Source organism: Embiotoca jacksoni, unplaced genomic scaffold, assembly GCF_022577435.1.
Source record: "Embiotoca jacksoni isolate LCO1_2020_lvr unplaced genomic scaffold, fEmbJac1.0.p SCAF_41, whole genome shotgun sequence".
Taxonomy (NCBI): Eukaryota; Metazoa; Chordata; class Actinopteri; family Embiotocidae; genus Embiotoca; species Embiotoca jacksoni.
Genome location: NW_027185394.1, coordinates 557,283 through 564,451, shown reverse-complemented (window position 1 = coordinate 564,451; position 7,169 = coordinate 557,283). Strand labels below are relative to the sequence as shown.

At 43.3% G+C, this 7,169-nt stretch overlaps 1 protein-coding gene across 1 annotated transcript in view; it reads right to left on the bottom strand.

Moving 5' to 3' along the window:
* Positions 1–6,662, bottom strand: part of LOC138209976 (semaphorin-6D-like) — a 75,238-nt gene extending 68,576 nt beyond the window's left edge. The window contains 1 exon segment of the mRNA XM_069168836.1: positions 6,394–6,662. The gene's annotated coding sequence lies outside the window, so the exon portion shown is untranslated.
* Positions 6,663–7,169: the final 507 nt, after the last annotated feature.

Genomic DNA, 7,169 nt, shown 5'->3' with positions numbered 1-7,169 from the left:
TAACTTTAACGTTGAAGAAGAAGCTGAAGAATCTGGACGCTTTGTCTTCGTCCTGCTGCCAGAAGTCTGTCTCTGAGGGTTCGGTGTCCAGAGGACAGGAAGTATGGACCTGTCAGAGACAGAGATGGATCCTGATTGGGTCCCAACGCCCCCACCCTCCCCCCCTCCCCACCACCATCCTCAGATCACCACATGTAAAGGTCAGACAGATGAAATCCTCTCAGAGCTGCAGGACACAAGGAGACACCAGCTGCTTCAAAGAAACTATCTGTCTTCATCTCACAGGCACAATTTACCCTGACACCTCTGAGGAGGAGGAGGAGGAGGAGGAGGAGGAAGTGGAAGATGAAGAGGAGGATGAAGTGGAAGAGGAAGAGGAAGAGAGAGGAGGAGGAAGAGGAGGAAGTGGAAGAGGAAGAGAGAGGAAGAGGAGGAGGAGAAGGAGGAGGAAGAGAGAGGAGGAGGAGAAAGGTCTGTTCAGGGAAGCAGAACGGGTACAAAAGCAGGACAAGAGAGAAAAAGGAGAAAAGTCGGGATGGATGTCTGAGTGTGTGCACGAGCAGACAGGCGGAACGTAACACACACACACACACACACACACACACACACACACACACACACACACACACACACACACACACACACACACACACACACACACACACACACACACAGGTCACCTCAAAGCTGCAGATACATGTTTTTAATACACCTGTGTGTGTGTGTGTGTGTGTGTGTGTGTGTGTGTGTGTGTGTGTGTGTGTGTGTGTGTGTGTGTGTGTGTGTGTGTGTGTGTGTGTGTGTGTATCATCATGATCATTCAAAACCTCGGCCACGAGATCAGAAAAAAACAAAACTCTCATCCATCAATTTCTCAAGAGTGGATGAATGTGATTTAAAGATAATTAAAGCTCTTATTTTGAAGGCAGATTTATTCTTTGTTTCTATATTAAAATATTAAATCTCCTGCTGATATGAAGCCCAGAGAACAATAGAAATATAAACTTAAATAATAAAATCCTCCCTCACACTCGACGGTGTTTCGTTCTAGAAACTGATTAATTTACTGGAAGAGGAAATGAAAAGTTGTTCTCTCACCTCCTACGACCAGAAAAACACTTTCACACACTCACAACAGGAAGTGGAACAGCCGTCTTCACATGACGCTAAATATGGACGGACAGGAAGTAGGACGACAGGAAGTAGGACATTTCAAGAATGACTGTGACCTCTGACCTTTCTATTCATATCATTCTATTCATGATACAGACTCAGAGGAAACACAGTTACTGGGTGACCTCGTGTGACCTCGTGTGACCTCGTGTGACCTCGAAACATCAGCGAACGTCCTCTGAATGTCGGCGCTGATGGATCTTTAATGATGTAAATCTGAGACCCGTTCAGCTGCTTCTTCTTCTTCTTCTAACATCATCTCTTTTATTATAATTTGGATGTCTGATGACAGTCGGCAAGTTTATCACTGATATCAAAAGAGGAATTACAAAGCTAGTCGTAAATTTGAAACAAGGGCTCTTGTTCAAAACAACAGTTTGTAATTAAAAGAAAGGCTTTAAATTTGAAACGAGAGCGTTGAATTGAAAAGGAAGGCTTTTATTTTGAAAAGATGGCTTTTAATTTGAAACAACTTCTGTTAATTTGAAACAAAGGCTTTAAATTCTAAACAAAGGCTTTTAATTTGAAATGAGGTTTTTTTTTAGTTTGAAATAAGGGTTTTTAATTTGAAGGACTCAAACTCAAAACTGTTTGGGGCTGTTTGATTGACAGGCCTGGAATGCGGGCGGGTTTCAGTGGGCGGGGCTTACTGTCCTCTGGTTCTCAGTCAGATCTTCTTTTACGTCATAATTTCAAGTGTTTAAGTCGTAACTTTGACGTTTCTCTCTTGATCTGAGCGTTGAGCCGCTGGAAGGAAATTGTTTCAGGCTTTCATGAGGTTTGAGTCTTTTTAAGACGAACCAATCGACCCTGAAGTGTCAGTCTCAGCCTTTTTCATTTCCATCCTTTAAACTGTCCAAAACAAACAAATCAGCAGGAAGTTTTACATCCTCATAAAACAACATTAAAGCCTCGAACTGACGGTGGTCGAACGAGAAGCAGAGAATAAACAGATTAATTAATTTATCATTTTGGTTCACGCAATAAAAAGTTTGAGCTTTTATCTCATAATTCAATACATTTTCATCTCAGTTTTAATCTCCTAAATTTCAGTTTTGTTTTACAAAATGTGGATAAATTTTATGAGTCCGAATTTTAGAATTTTTATATTTTAATCCTGGCTGACCAAAAGGCACGATACAAAAATACACCAAGGTAGAACCGTCATTCAAACGGAAAACTGTATTAGAAGATTTGAAATTTGCTCAACAGCAGGAAGTTTAGAAAAATTAAAATGTCAAAACAAAACCTCGTCATTTATCTCAGACTTTAGAGTTTTTAAATCACAATTCTGACTTTTTTCGCTCTTTTTCTTTGTGAAATTGAGCTGCAGCCGGAGAATACGTGTTTAATTTATGATAATTTCTCCTTTATGCAGGTTTCGTTTACACGTTCAGATCCTGATCGATCAGGTGATCACACGTATTGATCAGTTTCAGGTTTACAACACGTTCATATCCATATTTTTTAACGTTACATTCGTCGCCGGCAACAGAAAATCTGAATAATGTGGCTTCATGGTTTTTCTCTCTGCAGCAAACACGTTAAAATCAGGTCAGAAAACATCTATACAACACACACACACACATACACACACACACACACACACACACACACACACACACACACACACACACACACACACTGACCTCTGTCTCTCTATGAAGCTTTTCTTCCTGCTTTATTGATCAACTTCTGGCAGCAACACAACACACACCTCCCTCTCTGCAGGGGTGTGTGTGTGTGTGTGTGTGTGTGTGTGTGTGTGTGTGTGTGTGTGTGTGCGTGTGTTAGCCTACAGCCATTAAAGCAGCAGAAGAAAAAACTAGCATTTAAATATTCTTTTTTATTTTTTTTTTTAAGTTTGATGTGAACAAAGTTTTTCTGAAAAACACTCAGCTTGTAAACGGTGTTTATCTGAATTAGTGAGGACATTAAGCTCACGAAAGCGTGGTGTGTGTGTGTGTGTGTGTGTGTGTGTGTGTGTGTGTGTGTGTGTGAGTGTGTGTGTGTGTGTGTTTGTGAGTGTGTGTGTGTGTGTGTGTGTGTTTGTGTTTGTGTTTGTGAGTGTGTGCTTGGCAGGCGGCCATGTTGGAAGGTGTCGATACGAGCCGAGAGAGACAAAAGAAGATGATTCGACAATTAACTCGTTCACGCACACACAGCAGAGCGATGGTGGAAGACACGAGGTCATCTCTTTCTCTTTCTGTTTCTACTCTGTCAATCAAACTTCACTTTATCTTCAACCGGAAAATAGTTAATAAATTAAACCTCATTTCACCGTGAGAAATGGATCCAAGCTCATGGCGACCTTGACCTTTGACCTTTGACCAAAATGGTACCAGCTCATCTTTCAGTCAAACTGACCTTTTGCGCCAAATTTTAAAGAAATCCTCTCCAGGTGTTCCCAGAAAATACAGCATTCACAAGCACGGGAGCAACAGGAGGTGATGGTGGCCTTGACCTTTGACCTTTGGCCACCAAAATCGCATCAGGTCATCGTCGGTATCAAGTGAATGTTTGTGCCAAGTTTCAACAAATTCCCTCAAGGCGTTCTTGATATATCGCGTTCACCAGAATGGGACGGTCAGATGAGGCGGACGTGAGGTCGCAGTGACCTTGAACTTTGACCTTTGACCACCAAACTCAAATCAGTTCATCCTTCAGGTCGACATCCAGGCGTTCCTGAGACATCATGTTCATGTGGATGGAAGAAATTGACCTTGAACTTTGACCTTGGCCCCCCAAAATCAAAACCATCCATCTTTGGTATCAAGTGAATGATTTCCCCAAGTTTGAACTAATTCCATCGACGGACGACAGTTCAGAAGCTGCCTGAGAATCTGTCCGTTTTTAGGTTTCCTTCCGTTCCACAGCGATCCAGTGATGTTGGTCTGAACTCCCATGATGCACTGCAGACAGGAAGTGCTCACACACAATTCTGCTGCTGTTTCAGAGTGAGCTGCTTCACTGTGAAACCTGAAGCGAGATGTTGAGTGTTCATGTGCGAGTCCGACGTTACAAACAAAAACACGCCGTCCAATCAGGACGAAGCAGAGGGACACATCTGTCCTCCCCTCACTTCCTCACTTTGTCTTCCCACTTCCTCTCCTCACTTCCGCACTTCCTCACTTCCTCTCCTCACTTCTTCTTCTCACTTCCTCTCCTCACTTCCTTACTTCCTCACTTCGTGTTCTCACTTCCTCACTTCGTGTTCTCACTTCCTCTCCTTCACCTCCTCACTTCCCCTCCTGACTTCCTCTTCCCACCTCCTCACTTCCTCCTCTAATTTCCTCACTTCCTCTCCTCACTTCCTCTAATTGTTTCCTACATCCAACAGACTCTCAGACAGGAAATAAAAACCAGCTGCATCCTCAACAAAAGGTTTAATATTCACATTCTCTCTCTCACACACACACACACACACACACACACACACACACACACACACACACACACACACACACACACACACGCAGATGATGAGAACAATAACGGTTGATGACAAACGGCAGTTCAAAGGCTTCTTCCTACAATAACATTATTCTCTGGTCTTCTGAATGTAACATCTTCAGGGTTCGTCTGACTCGTCAATAGAAGAAGAAGAAGAAGAAGAAGAAGAAGAAGAAGAAGAAACCTCAAACACTGACTGAAATCTTTCTGTAAGTTTCAAACAGATCAATAGAAATGATCGTTAAGCCGATCAGCTGTGATCAGGTGATGATGTCATCACAGTGACAGGCTGAGGAAGAGCTACAGGGATCTTACTCACTTTAATGATCAATCAGAATCCAGGTTGAAGTTTCACAGGAACCAAACTCCATTCAGAAAACGGAGGATTTTAGAGCTCCAGCCAAAAGACAGTAAAAGCAGCTGCTGTGGTTCCTCTGAGCGATCAGCTGACTGATTAGTCAATAAAGATAATCAGAACTGATCGTCTTTTATATGATCGTTATGTTTTTATGTTTCGACCTCCATCATACGCTCATAAACTTTTACATCAGGATACTACGAACAGGTTTACCCTCCGAACGGGGACGTTAACCTGGGACACTTAAACCGGGCCGGACCAGAACCAACTCTGTCAGCAACAACTGGAAACCATGATGACAACTTCCTGATGACATCACAGTGACATCATTTCAACAGGAACTGAAGAAGACACAAAGATCTTATTATTGATTACAGATTTGAATTTAACCCGGAGTTCAAGGCAACATCATCAGCTGATCGATCCGGTTCTGATCCGGAACCCAGACGACTCTGACTCGATCGATCAGTAAATATTTTTTTAATTATTGATTCTTTATTTCACTTTCGCTGGATTAGTTGATTGATCAATAACTATCAATAATGATGATCAGCTGCAGGACATCAGAACCTTTATGGATTAACGTCAGTTATTGACTCAGGAGATTTTTTTATGTTTGTGACCTTTTGGGTTTTTTGGGGGGTTTTCTTTTTAACCTATGATTGATCAGCTGATCATCTGGAATCTGCTGAGTCATCAATCGATCAGAAGTCTTTTTACTCTTGAAGTGGATTTATTGATGACACACACAAACACCTGAAGCAGCCCCGATCGGAGCAGACACGATTAATCGATTATCAAAATATTGTTCTGTCGATCAACGTGATCGATTAACTGTTTCAGATGGAAAAAAGTATCGTGCAGTGAATCATCGGTAAAAACCAGAGGATCACACACACACACACACACACACACACAGACACACACACTCACACACACACACACACACACACACACAGTCTGTGCTGTGTTAAAATTAACCCTTAGAGCACAGAGAAGACAAAGACACCACCCAAACAGCCGCTGCAGCTCACACACACACACACACACACACACACACACACACACACACACACACACACACACACCCTCCCCGGTCCTGCAGAGTGTCCGTCAGCTCGGATCCTCGCGCCGGGAAGGTGACTGCAGGTAATGAGGCGCCGAGACGAGGCGCGTGCCTCTCTCCGGATTGTTTGTTGTTGCTGCCACGCGCGTGCGTGCGAGGGGTTGGTGGGGAGAGGGGGGGGGGGGTGACTGACAGCCGTCAATCAAGGGGGGCTACCACGCGCGCACGGAGAGAAAGACACACACACACACAGCGCGGGTTGTCTCGCGCAGGAAGAAGAAGAAGAAGAAGAAGAAGGAGAAGAAGGAGAAGAAGGAGAAGAAGAAGAAGAAGAAGAACTCACCTTCTCGCCTCCACATCTCCGCGGAGCAGCAGCTCCGGCAGCCGGACTCCGCTCCGTCTCGGTCCGTCCAGCCGCGACACGCCAGCCCGGCACGTTAATCCACTGCTGCGCCGCTTATTTCCACACGCAAAAACCGGGACCGAACCGGCGGGAAAAATCCAGCTCGAGGAGGTGCCGACAGCTCCGGGTATAAATCCACCGAGACGGGACCGGGAGGTTCTCCGGGCGGAGCGGCGGTGCGTCCAGTCCGGGTCCAAACCACACAATGAGGCGGCTCTCAGCAAGCCCAGCGTCTCCGGACCCCGGGCCACGCCCTCCTCATTATCATAATAGACCGCCCGCAGCCAATCACAGAGCGGGGCCGCAGCCTCTGACCCCGCCCTCTTCAATTTAAAGTAACTCCATTAAATTTAACAGCTTTCTGAGAAAATGGAGATTATTAGAGACTTACGGTGAATCCTGGATATTGTTTTATTTCATTCAACTTAATCATTTAAATATTTATCAAAACATGCAAACATTGACTCTCTCTTTATTATTTTGTATTATGTTCTCATTTTAGGAGGATTAAGTAAAAAATAAAAATGTATAAATATTTAGAAATAAATGCAAATACATAATAATTGAAATATTTTGACATTTTATTTATTTATTCAACTTAATCATTAAACTCTTTATCAAAACATGCAAATATGAACTCTTTATCTATTATTTTATGTTATGTTCTCATCATAGGAGGATAAAATTAAAAACAAATTAAATAAAAATGAACAAAT